This window comes from Camellia sinensis, chromosome 12 (assembly GCF_055761805.1).
Source record: "Camellia sinensis isolate YWXY chromosome 12, ASM5576180v1, whole genome shotgun sequence".
NCBI lineage: Eukaryota > Viridiplantae > Streptophyta > Magnoliopsida > Ericales > Theaceae > Camellia > Camellia sinensis.
The window spans coordinates 9,312,723-9,333,208 of NC_138972.1; positions in this window are offsets into that span (position 1 = coordinate 9,312,723).

The window sequence follows — 20,486 nt, forward strand, 5'->3', positions numbered from 1 at the left end:
AGGTTAGTCCTATGCCCCAAGGAGAATGAGAGAGGGCCAGGTTGAAGACCGCCATTTACCACGCTCCAGCAGTGTCCGGGCGACTGGAGGGAGAAAGAGGTGAAGCTAGGACTACTGCAGATCGGCTCTTGGAAGTAGTGACAGACACGGTCGTGCGTTTGATGACAAGTTTCACAGAGGCCGAACTGCTAAGGGGCCTGTGCTCGGCCCAGATAGAGGCAACGGCCTTAGCAGGAGCCTTACTGAACAAAGTGGCGCGCGCAAAAAGCGAAGTTGGGCCACTGAAGGCAAAGCTGGAGGAGGTGAAGGCCTAGCTTGAAAGTTTAAGGAGGGAGATCGGGGGCTGGAGGAAAGCAGCGCGGAGTGTGTGTGTGGGGGCTAGAGTATGCCCAAAACGCCAAACAAATAGAGGTGCTAGTGATGGTGCAGGGCTATTCAGCAGACCGTGCTAATGCTGAGCTGCTCGCGACCAAGTTAGAGCTGAAGATGGAACGCCGTAAGGTGGTGTCGCTCGAGTTCCAATTGGCTGGCGAGCAGAAGAAGCTGGAAGAGGCCCAGAAAGCCTGCACCGTCGCCAAAGAAAGGTGGGATGAGGCCATGGTCTGTAATGAAGATCTACGCGCTCAGTCGATCAAAGAAAAAGAAGAAGCAGATCAGAAGATCGCTGAGTTGGAGAGGGCACTGGCGAACGAGCGGGCTAGACTGGCGGTTGAGAGGGCAGAGATAGAGAAGGCCCTGGCCAGCGAGAGGGCCAAGTCAGTGGCTGAGAAGGCAGGGTTGGAGAAAACCTTGGAAGAGGAGAGGACCAAGTTGACATCTGAGAGGACGGCGTACCCCGACCTATGTGTTGCAGCGGTAGAGCAGTTCAAGCGGTCCACCGACTTCAAGATGGCTATTGATGCCGCCATCGCCAGCAGCTTGGCGAGAGAGGGGGATAGGGGGGTTGGTCCGTCGAGAGCGACCGCTGGAAGTAGGAGTGAAGAGGAAGTGATCTAGAGCTTCCAACGGTAGGACTTCTACAAGCATGAGATGGCTGAGTTTTGGGACAGCGGTTGAAAGACTTTTAAACGTAAAGCAGAAGAGTTGTTCCCAGACTTGGACTTCAGCAATGTGGGAATAGATGAAGACGATGTGGCCCAGACCCCCCTAGATGAGGGGGTTGACGAAGAAGACCTGGCCTGGAGCGAGGATGAATGATTGATGTCAAATTTTTGCGTTTTGCGTGTTGTTGTTTGTAAATAAAATTTTTGTTGTTGTTTTTTTTTTTTTTTTTTGGTCGTGTAATTTCTGTAGTGAATTTATGTGTAAGTTTGTAAATAAAATAATGAGTTGTGCTTTTTCGTACTGTTGTCTTTATTTCTTGTAGATCTGAAAAGAATGAGAATGGGCATTTAAATAAGACTTGCGTATAAATCGTAGTAAAAGTTGAGAAGTAGGGAGCCAGTCTAACTTGTGAGAAAACCATGACGCAAAGAATGTTAACAATAAAAACGTTGAAATGTAAAGGTCTTAAAGTGTGAAGTTTTAAATCATGTTGTAAGAGTGTTGAGAAATGAAAGATTGGGTTGGGTGACGAGACGTGTGGATTGTAACGGAATTAAAAATGAAAGTTAAAAATGTAAAGAATGTTAAGAGACGTAAAAGCATGGACCTGGATTTTGACTACGTATGGAAACTATGCTACAATCATGAAGTTGCAAGAATGGCCTTGGCCGAACTCTTCATTCGCGCTTAGTCTGGCTGAGGCTTTAAGTAACTCAGTCTTGCTGAGGCCTTCATGCTCAGTCTGGCTAAGGCTTTAAGTAACTCAGTCTGGCTGAGGCTTTAAGTAACTCAGTCTAACTGAGCCCTTCATGCTCAGTCTGGCTAAGGCTTTAAGTTACTCAGTCTAGCTGAGGCTGCAAGTAGGGTATTATTGAAATACCACGCAGATAACTGAAATATAAGATCGCATTGATCACAAATTTACACCATGTGAGAAAAGGACAAAAGCATCCAAGTGTGTAGATTGTCAAAAAGAACATACAGCAATTGATCAATACAAAAATAGGGCTTTATTGAAAATAACGCTTCAAGTGCTCGGCGTTCCATGAATGGGGGAGATCTCGACCTTCTATGTCCTGAAGTCGGTAAGTGCCTGGACGAGGTCTGGCCTTAACAACGTAAGGTCCCTCCTACTTGGCTGCCAACTTGCCCTCAACCGGATTTTTTGTGGCAAGAGTTGCTTCGCGCAAAACAAGGTCCCCCACGGCGAACTCCCTCGGTCGGACTTTGCAGTTGTAGTGTGTTCTCATTTTCTATTAATATGAGGCCCGTCTAACGGCAGTGGTCCCTCGGAGCTCCTCAATTAGGTCTAAGTCTGCCCGACGCAGTTCTTCAATTAGTTCTGGATTCGGGTGCAGAACCCTCGGGATAGGCAGACCGATTTCCACTGGGATGACTGCCTCAACGCCATATGTTAACCGAAAGGGGGTCTCCCCAGTGGGGGTTCGGGTAATAGTGCGGTAGGCCCAAAGTACGTTTGGTAATTCCTCAGCCCAGAGTCCCTTAGCAGCTTCCAACTTAGTTTTGATGATCTTCAGAAGAGAACGGTTGGTAACCTCAACTTGACCATTGGCTTGGGGATGACCTGGGGAAGAGAAACATGGCTGGATTTGAAGTTCTGCACAGAATTTCCTAAACTTGGCATTGTCGAATTGTTTGCCGCTGTTAGAGACGATGGCTTGAGGGATGCCAAATCGGCACACGATCGACTGCCAGATGAATCTGGTTGTGTTTCGCTCGATAATTATGGCGAGGGGTTCCGCCTCCACCCATTTAGTGAAGTAATCAATGGCGACGATTGTGAATTTGGTTTGGCCTCGGCCGGTGGGCAATAGGCCAACTAAGTCGATCCCCCATTTGGCGAATGGGTAAAGACTGCAAAGTGTGATCAGTTCTGTAGGAGGAGCATGAGGGATGTTGGCAAAGCATTGGCACTTATCACATTTAAGCACGAATTCGGTGGCATCTTGATTGAGAGTAGGCCAAAAATAACCGGTGCGAAGTATTTTGTGGGCCAGTGACCTGGCACTCGAATGATTACCACATACACCCTCGTGGACTTCCCTCATCACGTAGGTCGCTTAAGCAGGATTGAGGCATCTCAGATATGGGCGTAAAAAGCCACGTTTGTACAAGAGGCCGCTAATAAGAATGTAGTTGGATGACCGGGCCCTAACTTTGGCGGCCTAGTGTTTGTCGACAAGCAATTCCCCATTTGTCAAAAATAGCAGGATATCTGCCGCCCATGGAATAGGTTCATTTTGGAGGAAGTGGACTTGCTGCTGTTGTGGGGAAATGGCAAGGTGGGCCAGGTATTTAAGGCGGACGCCATGGCTGAGGTCTGACTGGTTGGTAGAAGCTAATTGAGCCATTTCATCTGCGTTGGATTTTTCCGTCCGAGGGATGTGCTTGATATGGAAAGTGTTGAAGAGGCGAGCAAGGGGGAGTGCAATATCTCTGTAAGCCCGCATTGTGTCTTCCTTGGCATCGAATTCCCCCGTAATTTGTCCAATAATGAGCTGGGAATCACTGAACACCTGGATATGGCTGACACCAATGTCTCTGGCTAGGCTGACACCAATGTCTCTGGCAAGGCGGAGACCTGCTATCAATGCCTCATATTCAGCCTCATTATTGCTTGCGTCGAACAAGAAACGGAGAGCACACTTGAAATAACCACCCTCGAGGGCAGTGAGGATGAGACCAGCCCCACTGCCTTCTTTGCGGAATGATCCATCGACATTGAGGGTCCAAGAGTGGAGGTCTTCTGCCTCAATGTGGGATTGCGGAGGCGGGGGGGCCGTGGTTGGAGTGGGATTAGTGAATTCCAGGATAAAATCGGCAACAGCCTGCCCTTTGATCGCCGTTCGAGGTTGGTAGAAGATGTCAAATTGGCTGAGCTCGACTGACCATTGCATAAGTCTGCCAGACAGCTCTGGTTGTTGCATTATCTTCTTCAAAGGTTGGTTAGTGAGGACCACTATGGAGTGGGCTTGGAAGTAAGGACGGAGTCATCTTAAGGCGGTGACCAAGGCCAAGGACATTTTTTCTAGCAATGGGTAGTTCTGTTCTGCGCCCCTGAAAGCCCGGCTAATGTAATAAACTGGGTGCTGTACTGAACCGTCCTCCCTGATGAGGACCGCACTAACTATAGTGCTTGATACGGCTAAATAGAGAAAAAAGGGCTCACCCGTGAGCGCCTGGGAGAGTAAGGGGGGTTGGCCATGCACTACTTCAATTGTTGGAAAGCCTCTTCGGATTCGGTCGTCCACTCGAAAGCTTACTGAAGAACTTTGAAGAAGGGAAGGCACTTGTCCGTTGCGCGGGAAATGAAGCGGTTGAGGACGGCGACTCTGCCAGTAAGCCTCTGAACCTCCTTAACCATTCTAGGTGACTGCATTTCTATCAAAGCCTTGATCTTTTCGGGGTTAGCCTCGATGCCCCGCTGACTAACCATGAAACCCAAGAACTTACCAAATCCTACGCCGAAGGCACATTTCTCCGGATTGAGCTTCATTTGATACTTTCGTAGGGTGCTGAAGGTCTCTCGCAGGTCGGCCAGATGATCGGAGAAGAGTTTGCTCTTGACTAGCATGTCATCGATGTATACTTCCATGTTCCGGCCTATCTGATGATGAAAGACGGCGTTGACTAACTGTTGGTAAGTTGCTCCGGCATTTTTCAACCCAAATGGCATGACATGATAATGATAGGTTCCCCGGTCGGTGATGAAGGAGGTGTGTTCCTAGTCAGAGGGGTGCATCAAACTTTGGTTGTACCCAGAGAAGGTGTCCATGAAGCTGAGCATTTGATGACCGGCCGTGGCGTCAACAAGCAGATCTATGCGAGGAAGGGGATAACTATCTTTGGGGCAAGCTCGATTGAGGTCGGAGTAATCGACGCAGAGTCGCCATTTACCGTTGTTTTTACGGACCAAGACCACATTCGACAGCCACCTGGGGTAGTCCACGTTCTTGACAAACTGTGCCTCCAGTAGCTTATCTACCTCAAAGGCAATAAGAGCGTTGTGTTCCGGGTGGAAGATGCGCTGTTTCTGGCGGAAGGGTCGGAAATGGGGTTCGATACTCAAATGATGAGTGATGAAGGAATGATCGATACCCGGCATGTCGGAATGGGTCCAGGCAAACACATCATTGTGTTCAGTCAGGAGGGTTGTAAGATCGGCCTTGGCTTGAAGGGATAGTTGGCTGCCAATCTTGGTTGTTTTTGTTGGGTTGGTGGGATCGATGAGGACCTCGACAAGCTCTTCCACTGGTTCCCTCTGACTAGCTCGTCTTCGTCTCTAACGTCGAGTCATTCAATGATCATAGCCTCCTTTAGCTTGACCTCTTTAAGTGAAGCGACGTAACATTCTCTGGCCATGGTCTGCTCTCCCCTCACCGTGCTGACGCCAAGGTCGGTAGGGAATTTGACAACAAGATGGAAAGTGGATGTGACATCTTGGAAAGCATTTAGGGCGGTGCGGCCGAGGATAATGTTGTAAGCAGAGGGACAGTCGACGACAAGAAAAGTGAGCAACTTTGTGGTCTATCGCGGGTATTCTCCGATTGTGATGGGAAGATCGATGGAGCCTATGGAGGTCACTCGATCTCCAGTAAAACCGACCAATGGGGTTTGGAGAGGGGACAGACTTTCTTCCCTAACCTTGAGCTGGCAAAAGGCATTTAGGATGATGATGTCTGAAGAACTGCCGTTGTCGACGAGAACCCATCTGACTTTATAATTGGAGAGGAGGGTAGAGATGACGAGGGGGTCGTCATGGGGGTAACGGATGCCTGTGCAGTCGGCCTCCGTAAAGGTGATGGGCTCCATCCACTGCTTGAACTGTTTGGAAGGGCGGTCCAATGTGGAAACTTCTTTATCTGAGCCCTGCCTTATTTTTCTGAGTTCTGCCCGCTGAGTCAAGCGGGATGGTCCTCCACAAGCAAGCCCGCCAGCAATAACTCTGATCTCTCCAACAAGAGGGGCAGGGTTGCATTGTGCCCGGGGTTACTGTGGAGGCTTATCATGACCTTGGTTAGGTTGTACGAGTTGTCGATGAGTGGTGCGCCGGTGGTTGTTTCTGATAGGTTTAGTCCTTTGCCTTTGCTGAGGGCGGGCTACCGTGAACCGACTAAGACGTCCCTGACGTATCAAGCCCTCGACCTGGTCTTTGAGGTTAACACACTCCTCCGTATTATGGCCGTGGTCCTGATGAAAGCGGTAGTATTTGGACTGGTCTCGCCGGTTGGAAGGAGACCGTGACGGTTGGGGCCATTTTAGGGGATAATCTCGTTGGATCTGGTTCAGGAGTTGTTCTATAGGGGAATTAAGGGATGTGAATCATTCGAACTGGCCGGGCCGTCGGGTTGGCGCCGATTGGTCGGCTCAGGCTGGTCGGTCGGTATACTGAGGTGTTTGGTGAGTGTACTGTTTCTGGTTTCGGAGTCTTCTCTCTTCTCTCTGGGGGTTGGGTTTTTGGCTGTAGGATCTTGTCAGGCGGCTAGGGAATCTTCGGCGTTCATGTATTTTTGGGCTTTGGAAAGTAGGGTTGCCATAGAGGTCGGGGGTTTTTGGAGAGGGAAAAAAGGAAATCAGATGATCGTAGACCGGCCATAAAAGCCGTGAGGATGACCTTGTCGTCGTTTTCCGCTACTTGCAGGGCTTCGGTGTTGAAGCGGGTGACGAAGCTGCGCAACGACTCCCCCTCAGTCTGACGGATGTTAAGGAGCTAGGTTGTCGGACGCCGCTGGCACTGGGCACCAATGAAATGGCTGAGAAATGAGTCACTTAGGTGCTGGAAAGTGGAGACAGAGTCTGTTGGCAGTTGACTAAACTAGAGTCAAGCCGACCCCTTAAGTGTTACGGGGAAAGCCCGACACATGATCTTGTCATGGAATGCATGGAGGACCATGAGGGTCCTGTAAGTTTCCAAATGGTCGACCGGGTCCGTTGTGCCGTCGAAAAAGTCGAGCGAGGGCATTTTGAGCTTAGGAGGTAAGGGTTTGTCCCTGATGGAGGCAACGAACGGTGAGTTGGCTGTGGTAGATGGTTTATTCTGTATGTTCTGCATGACTCCTTGGAGCTGGAGCTTCATGGCTCGGAGTTCTACATCCCAGAGAGGAACGTTGTCACCATCGGAATGCAGTGGAGGCTGGACACTACTGGCCTCTCCCTCGGGGTTGGGTACCTGGACTGATGGATGTGGGGCCCGGGGTGGCAGGTTCATATCTGGGGGAGGGGGTCGCAAGCCTTCCAAGTTGGGTGGGTAAGGCTGTTGGATAGGATGGCTTGGGGCTCGTTCTTGGTTGGGTGGGATATCTTGAAGTGGAGGAGGGGGGATGGGAAGGTCTCTTTGAAGCAAAGCATTGATCAGGGCTTGGTTTTGCTCTGCTAAGCGGTTGATGCTGTTGGTAAGTTCTGTGAAGTACTGCGGCGGGTTGTTTGGATTGGGAGGGTCGGCTTGGTGGTCGGCAACATTGTGGTGAGAAGCCATGGATCTAGTTGTGACCATCCACCTTGGTAGGTGGCAAGAAGGGCTTATTGGGAAGGGGCCTCCGTGGACAATGAGCACAACTAGCGCGCGGAGCAAAAGGTTTCCCACAGATGGCGCCAACTGATGATACAACGTGTTCCAGATGGAACGGGTCGGATTGATCCACGCTTCCCAAACCGGTGCCCAAGGTATCAAGTTCACAGAGAGACCTGCACAAGAGTTCAACAAGGAACGGGGAGTCCCCCAGCGAACCCTCCGACGAGCAAGTTAGAAAGATGGATGGAATGTAAAGATAGATTAGTGATAGAAAAGCTTAACCCTTTCCTTGTCTTCGATGCCTACTTATATCCTCTGCTAATCATTTCATTGTCCCTTCCGACCTGTCACCTTGGCCGAAAGTCTATGCTCTAGCTTACATTGTTCATGGTGAGGCCGTTCTGTCCCGACGGGGAAGGGTTATCACAATAAATGCTGAAGGAAAACTCATTAATGGCTGATGTGCGGTGCAATAACTTTGTAGGATCTTTGTCTGCCGATGTGGGTGATTCTCTACTTGCCAAGTGTTTAGATGTCATTGGTGTTTGGTGTAACGCTGGGTTTCACGAGTGTTGGGCTTTAGTATTTGAATCATGGATTGGATCTTAGGTGGGGGGCCATATCCTTTATGGGCTTACCCATGTCAGACTGTATTTTGTTATAATAAGCTGATGTTACTCATTATGATTACAGTCAAAAGGATCTGAAGTTTCTGCTGAGCTTGAATTTGTCAACCAGCAAAATCTTATTCTGAGCATGGAGAACAAAGCTCTGAAGCAACGTTTAGAAAATTTAGCCCAGAAGCAGCTTATCAAGTACCGTAAGTTTTCATACTTCTTGAACTTTTGTAAGTCATGTTTGCTTCTGTTGCTTGAAAGTCTAAATCAGTTTTTATAACCCTCATTAGTTCACATTCATCAGGTGCTGGTTTACTATAGTGACAAGTTAAAATTATATTTACTTATCACAAAAGAAAAGAAAATGTGGCATGTTAGAACAAGTTGGTGACTTTGTATATCATTGTTTCTAGTTTGTGAAATGGAAACAATAGACAGCATTGGAAATTCCCAAAAATATGGGAACTTTGATAATGGATGCAGTTTAAGGGTAATTGGAAATTAGGAATTCCTAAATGGCAATTGAAGAGAAACTGTGTTGAAATGAGCAGAAAGGAACATGGAGGCATCTTCAGGAGCTTTTTGCTGGCATTTTGGACACTAGTACTACTGGAACTGCTGTAGAGGTTTTATATTTGGAGTGAGAGCTTATGGTAGCTTATCTGTCAGTAACATAACATCTTTTACTATTTTCAGTTCTCATATGGACTTTGTTCTTTTGTAGCATAAAGAAGCATTGCTAGACAGAGCTTTGCACTATTTAGCTTGAGCTCATTAATATAGTTTTTTTTTTTTTTTTTTTTGAAGGGGGTGCCTTTGAAGCACGAAGGTGGATATGTGACACAACATGGATATGACACACACATGCCGACACGTCAATTTTAAAAAAATGTAGGACACATATCACGACCCCAAACCGCCCCTAGTAGTTTAGTGCCGTGATGGCCAGTAATCTGAGATTACCGAAGGCCATCTTTCTAAATTCACACACCAACAGAGTATAATTATATATATGGGGCTCACAAGTGTGGAAGCAATAATCTTAAAATACAGGTGGTCCATAAGAGCAGTGCGTAAGTTACATGGAATGGCATACAACTTTATATAATATTACAACTTGGATACAAAAATACAATAAAGTACAAATACATTTTACATCTTGATCAAAAGGCTTCTCCAGCCGACATGTGTACATAACAAGAATTATAAGCCGAGAAGCATGATTTTCAAGACTGCCGACGTGAATACAAGTTAAGCCGACATAACAAAACCCAAAACAAGCTTGCGAGTCACACCTAGGCGACACCGCCTTCCTGCTCATCACCTACATATATATAGAGAGGGTGAGCTTGGATACTCAGTTAATGGTATAAGAAATAAAGGGGTTTGCATGATTGGTATTCAAGATCTTTGCTAAACAATACATAACATAATTAGTGCAAGTCAAAGGATGAACCAAGTCCATCTAGCAAATCTGTCAAGTTTCAAAGGATGCTTACTAACATCATTATAATACAAGTGATGACATCTTGGCAAAGAAAACCCACTCGGTAATCCGTCAGTGGCAAGCAAGGCAAGACAAGGGAGATATCTCAATTCAATGGTGTCGTTGCATTATAGTCCCCGGACACTAAGGACTTGTGCTACTAATGCTTAGAGTCCCCTAGCACGTACGAACTTGCAAACTTTGTGCTACGAGTGCTTATAGCCCCTTAGCACGTACGGACTTTCAAACTTTGTGCTACAAGTGCTTATAGTCCCTTAGCACGTACGGACTTTCAAACTTTGTGCTACAAGTGCTTATAGTCCCTTAGCACGTACGGACTTTCCAAGGATGTCATCAAAACAAGATATATGTATATTTCCAATTAGGAATAACCATTCATGCTTACAAATATTTTCCAAAGCGAAGCAAAACAAGACTTTATCAAAGCATTAGAACATAGCTTTATTAAAAATACCACTCACTTAGTTCTTCAAACGTCGGGGTCGAGGCAAGTCCAAACCCTACAAACACATGGCAAAGTCTATTGGATGCACTTTCAAGCAAGTTACACATGCATGCAAATGATCTCAGTATTCCCCGAGACTAAGTCAAATCAAGACAAACACCATTCTTTATTTCGGAAAACAGGCTGAGCGACTACCAGGTCTAGGCCGAGGTTCTACATCCTCTGGCCAAGGTGTGGCCCCGATGGTCACATTCAAAGGAGTGAAGTCGGAAAAGTTTGGGTTTTCCCTTTCTTGAAGAACATAAAGAATATGCACATGAGGGAGATGAATGCAAAGATCGTGATTTGCTATTACAAAATCTGAGATTTCATGCTATGAGTTCAAAAACATGGACCTGGGTATCTACATTCCAGGATCTAATGAGGACAAACACAAAAACACGAAGCTTAATGCAAGGTTTCAGATCAAACAAGGCTTTTCTTTCAAGGACACATGGACACCATTTTTCTCTTTCCGAAACCAACTTTAAATCGATGCATGACATGCAAAACGGGTTTGATCATGCAATGCAGCTAGATGATCAATAAGAATGACAAGAGTAGATCAAGAATCTAACCTCAATACGCGAATCTAATGGTTTGATCTCTAGGAATCAAGCTCAAACTCACTCTCTCACTCTAAACTTCTTCTAGAGCTTCTCTCTCTTCACCAACAAAGATGTATAGCAAATGATACATTTCTAAGTCTGCTGGCTGACTTAACCTTTTACAGAGGCACGTGGCAGCAGCTGGTTGGTGCTACATAGAAAGGTGGCTGAGTGACAAGACAAAACTATGACAAAGTGTGTTCAACAAGCAAGACGGCATGGGCACTCTGGCGAGTAATGATCTCGGCTAAGAACAAGACATCGGCAAGCAGAGAACAATGACCTTGACTAGGAAGGACAACACTTGACTAAGCTGTGCCACACCTTGGCCTAGATGTGCCACACCTCGGTCTAGGTCATACCACTCCGAGATAGGATCACTTGGGTGTAAAGGTAACATCTCGGCCCAGATAATTCACAGCTCGGCCTTGGTGATGAACACCTCGGCCTATAATGACATCTCGGCCAGTATGTCAAGGCGAAGTTAGAGATTAAACAAAGTGGTTCCAAGGAAGTTCTAGACTAAAGACGACCTCGGCTAAACTCACACCAAGCAAGGTTCAAAACGTGTTGTAACACTTAAACGAGCAAGGACATGACTCGAAATACAAGTTTACAAGACAGAATCTCATAAATGCATATAAGTATGGTGAGGATAGCGTGAGGGTCATTACATCCTACCCCCCTTAAAGAAGTTTGGTCCACAAACTTGAGTTACCTTGGTTCGAGAATAACTCCGGGTATCGGACTTTCATTTCCTCTTCCATTTCCCATGTAGCATCCTTGCCGTAATGCTCTTTCCATTCAATCTTCACCATCGGTATTACCTTATTTCTCAATCGCCTCACTTGTCTATCGATGATGCGTATCGGCTCTTCTTCATAGCTTAAGCCTTCATCAATCACAATCCCAAAATGATCGATCACGTGTAGTGGATCCCGTATATACTTTCTCAACATCGAGATATGAAACACATTATGAACTTGACTTAATCTCGGTGGTAAAGCAAGTCTGTAGGCAACCGGCTTAACTTTCTCAAGAATTTCAAACGGTCCAATGTAACAGGGTGCCAATTTACCCTTCTTCCCAAATCTTGAAACTCCTTTCATTGGTGAAACCTTCAGGAATACATGATCCCTAATTTCAAATTCCAACTCCCTTCTTCTCTGGTCAGCATAACTTTTCTGTCGACTCTGAGCAGTCTTGATCCTTTGTTGAATGAGCTTAATCTTCTCGGTTGTAACCTAAACTAACTCAGGACCAATCAAAGCTTTATCTCCCACTTCAGTCCAACATATCGGTGATCTGCACTTCCTTCCATACAAAGCTTCGTACGGCGCCATGCCAATGCTAGCTTGGTGGCTGTTGTTGTAAGCGAACTCCACTAATGGAAAATGCTCTTCCCAACTTCCCTTGAAGCCCAATACACACAGTCTAAGCATATCTTCAAGTGTTTGAATTGTTCTCTCTGTTTGACCGTCGGTCTGCGGATGAAAAGCTGTACTAAACCTCAATTCGGTCCCCAAAGCCCTTTGTAAGCTCTGCCAAAATCTAGAAACAAATTTTGGATCTCGGTCTGACACGATGGACATCGGCACACCATGAAGTCTAATGATTTCATTCAAATACAACATAGCAAGTCGATCGGCACTGAACAAGGTCCTAACCGGCAAGAAGTACGCTGATTTAGTTAACCTGTCGATTATAACCCAGATCGAATCCATTCCTTTCTGTGTCTTTGGCAAACCAATCACAAAGTCCATGGAGATGTCTTCCCATTTCCACTCAGGAATCGGCAAAGGTTGGAGAAGTCCTGCCGGCCTTTGATGTTCCGCTTTCACCTGTTGACAATACAAACACAGAGACACGAACTCGGCTATCTCTCTTTTCATATTCGGCCACCAAAAGGTTTGCCTTACATCTTGATACATCTTGGTGTTTCCTGGATGAACTGCAAATCTGGATCCATGAGAGTCTTGCAAAATCTTCTTTTCAATTCTGGGACGTCGGCCACGCACAATCTTCCTTCAAATTTAAGCACTCCATTCTCAAGGGTGTAGCCCGACCTTGGCTTGGTGGTAATCTCGTCGGCTACTTTCTTTAGGAATCCATCCTCCATTTGCCTTGTCTTTACTTCTCCAATAGTAGTCGGCTCCGCTGAAACCATGGTTAGGCACGCCAAACTTCCCGCTGACTTCTTACTCAAGGCGTCGGCCACCGAGTTTGCTTTACCTGGGTGATACTGAATCTGCATGTCGTAATCCTTCAATAATTCAAGCCATCTTCTCTGCCTCAAGTTCAGTTCCTTCTGGGTGAACAAATATTTCAAACTCTTATGATCTGTAAAAACTTGGCAAGAGGCTCCATACAAGTAGTGGCGCCAAATCTTCAAAGCGAACACCACGGCTGCTTGCTCTAGATCATGGGTTGGATAGTTCTTCTCATAAAGTTTCAACTGACGAGATGCATATGCTATGACTCTGCCCCCTTGCATTAATACACAGCCTAAACCCTTATGTGAAGCATCACTGAAAATCTAAAATTCCTCATTACCTGACGGGAGTACAAGGACTGGTGCCGTAACTAACCTCGTCTTCAACTCTTGGAAGGCTGACTCTCTATCATCGGTCCATTCATATGTTGTTCCTTTCTTAGTTAGTTGTGTCAATGGTACTGCTATCCTTGAGAAGTCCTTCACAAACTTTCTGTAATAACCTGCCAAGCCCAGAAAACTACGAACCTCGGACACGTTGGTCGTCGGCCAACTCACAATGGCCTCAATCTTGCTTGGATCAACTGATATGCCCTCTTCATTAATCACATGCCCTAAAAATGAGATGTTGGAAAGCCAGAACTCGCACTTGCTCAACTTGGCGTACAGCTTCTTGTCTCTTAAGATTTGCAGGGCAAGCCTCAGATGATTCTCGTGCTCAATCGCACTCTTGGAATAGATCAGTATGTCGTCAATAAAAACAACCACGAACTCATCTAGATACGGCTTGAAAACTCTGTTCATCAAGTCCATGAACGTTGCAGGAGCATTGGTCACTCTGAAAGGCATTACCAAAAATTCGTAGTGGCCATACCTTGTCCGAAAAGCAGTCTTCTCAATGTCATCGGCTTTAACCTTCAGTTGGTGGTAGCCCGACCTAAGGTCAATCTTGGAGAAGACTCGTGCCCCTTGTAACTGATCAAGCAAGTCGTCAATCCTAGGCAATGGGTACTTGTTCTTGATGGTCACCTTATTAAGTTCTCTGTAATCAATGCAAAGGCGAAGGGTGCCATCCTTCTTCTTAACAAACAAAACGGGTGCTCTCCACGGTGAAGTGCTCGGCCTAATGAATCCCTTATCCAACAATTCTTGTAACTGTAATTTCAGTTCTCTAAGTTCAGCAGGGGCCATCCTATAGGGTGTTTTGGAGATAGGTTGCGTTCCCGACATGAGGTTCACGGTAAACTCTATTTCTCTATCGACTAAGTGGCCAGGCAGCTCATTTGGAAAGACGTCGGGAAATTCCTTAACAACTGGTATGTCGGCTAACTCGACACCTCCATTCAAGTCACTTAGTATACTGCACAAATAACCCTGACACCCTTTTTGGATCAACTTATAGGCTTTCATGGATGAGATCAAGTAGGGTGGGGGTACTACTCCTTTACCCTGGAAAAAGACCTCGGCTCTCTTCGGGGTCTTCAACGTAACGCTCTTAGTGACACAATTAATGGATGCATGATGCGCTACTAACCAATCCATCCCCAATATGACATCGAAGTGAGTCATGCTTAATGGCATCAAATCAACTAATAATCCTACATCCTCAATCACCACAACACATGCCCTATATATGGATGCAATAATTATAGCTCCCCCAGATGGAGTAGATACAGATAGTACATAATCAAGGGGTTTTAACGGTCTGTTCAACTTCTCGACAAATTTAACAGATACAAAAGAATGTGTAGAGCCCGAATCAATCAAGACATATGCAACTTGAGAGCAAATTGAGAGTGTACCTGACACTACCGTTTCAGTATTCTGGGTGTCTCCTGGCACTAGAGCAAAAACTCTGCCCTGTCTCATCTGTGTCCTTCCGACGTTGCTTCCTTGTGCAGAGCCCGAGGTGCTCCCATTTTTCTTACCATCACCAGCTCTTGCCTTTGGACAGTCCTTCACGCGGTGGCCCATCTCGCCACATTCAAAGCAAGCTCCTGTCGCCCAGCGACAAACCCCGAGATACGGCTTCCCACAACTCGCACACGTCGGCTTAGTATTTCCATCCCGATCTGAGTTGCTGGAACCACCCACATTCGCTTTCTTCTTGGCATTAAACGGCATCCGACGACCTTCATAGTTCTGTCTCTTCCTCTGGCTCTCTCCTGAACTTTGATATCGGTTTAAGTTGGCTTCCACCAAGATGGCCTTGTCTAACACCTCGGCGTAAGTCGGCATGTTGAGCATGTTGACCCGATCCTGAATTGGTCCACGTAGTCCACTTTCAAACTTCCTAGCTTTCCTATACTCATCATTGACCATATGAGGCGCATATCTCGCCAATTCGGTGAAGGCACGGTCGTACTCTGCCACTATTCTATTGCCTTGTGTCAAAGTCTGGAACTCTGTGGTCTTGCGATCTCGAACGCTAAGCGGAAAATGCTTGTTATAAAACAGTTCTAAAAATCTGGCCCAAGTTAAACCAGGATTAGCCTCCCGGATCATCATCCACCACCTTCGAGTGTCGTCGTCTAATGTGAATGCTGCTAATGTCACCTTCTGAGGGTCGGTGGTAGGAAAGATTTCGAACAACTTTTCCATTTCTAAAACCGACGCCTCGGCCTTCATCGGTTCTATGCCCCCCGCGAATCTTGGTGGGTTCATCTTCCTGAACTCTTTGATTAAAGTCATCGTCCCCTCCCCATACAAGGCTGGCTGTGGAGGCACTTGGGGCACTGGAAGAGGTGGAGCTGCATGTCGGCCATCCGTCTGTTCGGCCGGGGTAGATATAGCGCTTGCATTCTGTTGCCTCATCTGCCTCAATTCATGGGTTAAACCTTCAACCAGTCTTTCCAGGCTGTCCAATCTATCCTCTGATTGATCTCGGCCAACTGATGGTCTACCTCTCCTCATGATGCTATGAGTAGGCAAAATACAACCTTAAAACAAACTGAACCAAGAACCATGTATGCAAATAACAAATGGTTATGCCGAAATGATGTACACCTTGTCAAGTAGCAAGCAACATGATGCAATCCTAACATCCTTCTAAGGGACATCCTATGCTCTTTAGGACTCACAGTGTGTGAATATCGTACTATAAGGAACGCGTTCTCTGATACCAATCTATCACGACCCCAAACCGCCCCTAGTAGTTTAGTGCCGTGATGGCCAGTAATTTGAGATTACCGAAGGCCATCTTTCTAAATTCACACACCAACAGAGTATAATTATATATATGGGGCTCACAAGTGCGGAAGCAATAATCTTAAAATAAAGGTGGTCCATAAGAGCAGTGCGTAAGTTACATGGAATGGCATACAACTTTATATAATATTACAACTTGGATACAAAAATACAATAAAGTACAAATACATTTTACATCTTGATCAAAAGACTTCTCCAGCCGACATGTGTACATAACAAGCATTATAAGCCGAGAAGCATGATTTTCAAGACTACCGACGTGAATACAAGTTAAGCCGACATAACAAAACCCAAAACAAGCTTGCGAGTCACACCTAGGCGTCACTGCCTTCCTGCTCATCACCTACATATATATAGAGAGGGTGAGCTTGGATACTCAGTGAATGGTATAAGAAATAAAGGGGTTTGCATGACTGGTATTCAAGATCTTTGCTAAACAATGCATAACATAATTAGTGTAAGTCAAAGAATGAACCAAGTCCATCAGCAAATCTGTCAAGTTTCAAAGGATGCTTACTAACATCATTATAATACAAGTGATGACATCTCGGCAAACAAAACCCACTCGATAATCCGTCAGTGGCAAGCAAGGCAAGACAAGGCAAGACAAGGGAGATATCTCAATTCAATGGTGTCGTTGCATTATAGTCCCCGGACACTAAGGACTTGTGCTACTAATGCTTAGAGTCCCCTAGCACGTACGGACTTGCAAACTTTGTGCTACGAGTGCTTATAGTCCCTTAGCACGTACGGACTTTCAAACTTTGTGCTACAAGTGCTTATAGTCCCTTAGCACGTACAGACTTTGAAACTTTGTGCTACAAGTGCTTATAGTCCCTTAGCACGTACGGACTTTCAAACTTTGTGCTACAAGTGCTTATAGTCCCTTAGCACGTACGGACTTTCCAAGGATGTCATCAAAACAAGATATATGTATATTTCCAATTAGGAATAACCATTCATGCTTACAAATACTTTCCAAAGCGAAGCAAAACAAGACTTTATCAAAGCATTAGAACATAGCTTTATTAAAAATACCACTCACTTAGTTCTTCAAACGTTGGGGTCGAGGCAAGTCCAAACCCTGCAAACACATGGCAAAGTCTATTGGATGCACTTTCAAGCAAGTTACACATGCATGCAAATGATCTCGGTATTCCCCGAGACTAAGTCAAATCAAGACAAACACCATTCTTTATTTCGAAAAATAGGCTGAGCGACTACCAGGTCTAGGCTGAGGTTCTACATCCTCTGGCCGAGGTGTGGCCCGATGGTCACATTCAAAGGAGTGAAGTCGGAAAAGTCTAGGTTTCTCCTTTCTTGAAGAACATGAAGAATATGCACATGAGGGAGATGAATGCAAAGATCGTGATTTGCTATTACAAAATCTGAGATTTCATGCTATGAGTTCAAAAACATGGACCTGGGTATCTACATTCCAGGATCTAATGAGGACAAACACAAAAACACGAAGCTTAATGCAAGGTTTCAGATCAAACAAGGCTTTTCTTTCAAGGACACATGGACACCATTTTTCTCTTTCCGAAACCAACTTTAAATCGATGCATGACATGCAAAACGGGTTTGATCATGCAATGCAGCTAGATGATCAATAAGAATGACAAGAGTAGATCAAGAATCTAACCTCAATACGCGAATCTAATGGTTTGATCTCTAGGAATCAAGCTTGAACTCACTCTCTCACTCTAAACTTCTTCTAGAGCTTCTCTCTCTTCACCAACAAAGATGTATAGCAAATGATACATTTCTAAGTCTGCTGGCTGACTTAACCTTCTACAGAGGCACGTGGCAGCGGCTGGTTGGTGCTACACAGAAAGGTGGCTGAGTGACAAGACAAAACTATGACAAAGTGTGTTCAACAAGCAAGACGACATGGGCACTCTGGCGAGTAATGATCTCGGCTAAGAACAAGACATCGGCAAGCAGAGAACAATGACCTCGGCTAGGAAGGACAACACTTGACTAAGCTGTGCCACACCTTGGCCTAGATGTGCCACACCTCGGTCTAGGTCATACCACTCCGAGATAGGATCACTTGGGTGTAAAGGTAACATCTCGGCCCAGATAATTCACAGCTCGGCCTTGGTGATGAATACCTCGGCCTAGATAATGACATCTCGGCCTGTATGTCAAGGCGAAGTTAGAGATTAAACAAAGTGGTTCCAAGGAAGTTCTAGACTAAAGACGACCTCAGCTAAACTCACACCAAGCAAGGTTCAAAACGTGTTGTAACACTTAAACGAGCAAGGACAAGACTCGAAATGCAAGTTTACAAGACAGAATCTCATGAATGTATATAAGTATGGTGAGGATAGCATGAGGGTCATTACAACACGACATGTGAGGGGACATGCACCAAATGTATAATTTTATATGCTTATCATATGTCATATATATGAATATATATAACACTAATTTCTATAAATTGACATGATTTTTCTTTTATCATTGTATTCTATGTTATTTTATTCAAATTATAATTAGTTGCATGGACACGTGTGTCCAAGTGTTCGAACAATTTCCAACTCTAATTTTTTTTTTTAAATGACACACATTTTTGGATGAGTGTCGGACACGTGTCGGTGTCCGACACGGACATGCCACATTTTTAGAAGTATCCCTGCTTCTTAGGTCCTTGCTAAGTCTGGTACACTTGTTTGGCTTGTTGCAGCCCAAGGGCAGTAACGTTTTTCCAAAGGTTCAGGATCAAGGAGTCTTTTCTATTGAACTTCTTGCTTGGGTGATTGTAGCTACGCTTGTTTGTAACCATGTTGGCACATCGAAGAGCTGGTTGAACAGAAAGTTGTATCTGGATCAGTATGTAATTAGCCTTCTTTTGTTGGTTACTTTTGATAGAATTAATATTTAGTGCAAGGAGGTTTTTGGGAAGTTAAAAGAACTCCAAAAATTATATCTTAAGAAGGATTGATGAGTTGGATCGTATTGAGTCTAGTGGAGGACTTAGTGGTGTCTCCTTGAGTTATAGAACCATTAATTGAGTGTGGACTGTTCATTCATCTGGTCTGTGGCTATTATGCCTCTTAAAGTTAAAGTGTTTGCATGGTCTGTGGCTCGCAAGCAGCTTAATACCAATGGCATGATTTAGGAAATGAGGCCTAATTGCCTTTTGCTTCCACCATGATGTGTCATATGTAAAAGGGCAGGGAGACTATTGATCTCTTGCTCTTGCATTGTGTAGTAGCCATGACTTTATGGCACAAATTCATTTTAGTCTAAGAACCACATTCATTTTTAGGAAGGTGGCGTGCCCATATCAGACACACAATCGGGGGACCCACGCATCCATCGTTTATATTTTAGTAGTTTATATGTCAAGTATTGTATACATTTATATATTGGTTGGTTTGTTGCAAGAAATGCTTATCATCGGCCTGGAAATCATTTGCTTTGCAATAAACTGAGACTATAAAACTTAGTAGTGTAGAATTACACACAAGACATTGACACAATTGGACTCTCAACACAAATACAATGCACAATGAATCCTTTAGAAGGACAATATATGGAGAGGATACAACATAATGTAAATATAAGACTACTACATATATTACTAGTGTCTGTTGCACACTTGACTGGTGGTCACCCTATGTACGATGCAAAACTTTTCAAATTGAGAAGAAAAGGCTGGACACTTCTCTGGGTGTATTTTTTGTCCCTTTCTCCCCATCCACTAAGAAATGAAGAAAAAATTTAGCTTATATTTCATTAACATTTTCATTTACATTTTCCTTTCCAAATCCATGATATTAACACTGCCCAAGGGTGGACACATTTTGAGGAGTTACCAAGAATTTTGGTGTCCAAAATTGACCCTGTTCTTTTGTAGGATGTTTATGCTACTTAGCTTTGGATGAACAGTTTCCTGTTTGCTTGGAGAGATTATTAGTTTCCTGTTGGGATATATTGGCTTTCCCTTGCATGTTCTGCATTAATTTTAAATTAGTGTTTCAATAATATATGACACTTGAATTCAAAGAAAGAATGAGAGGCTAATATTTCCTTTTCATTTCTAAATCTCTATCCAAATTCATAATCCAAACACAACCTTAGAAGAGATATTAGGTTGTGCTATACAGGCAAGCTGGGAATTCATTTCCACATATTCATTGAGAAACTAAGACAATTTAGGCTTTGTGTAATGGAACATGATGTATTGGAGAGAGAGATTGGAAGGCTGCGAGCGCTGTATCTGCAACAACAACAGCCACCGTAACAACAGCAACCATCTTCTAG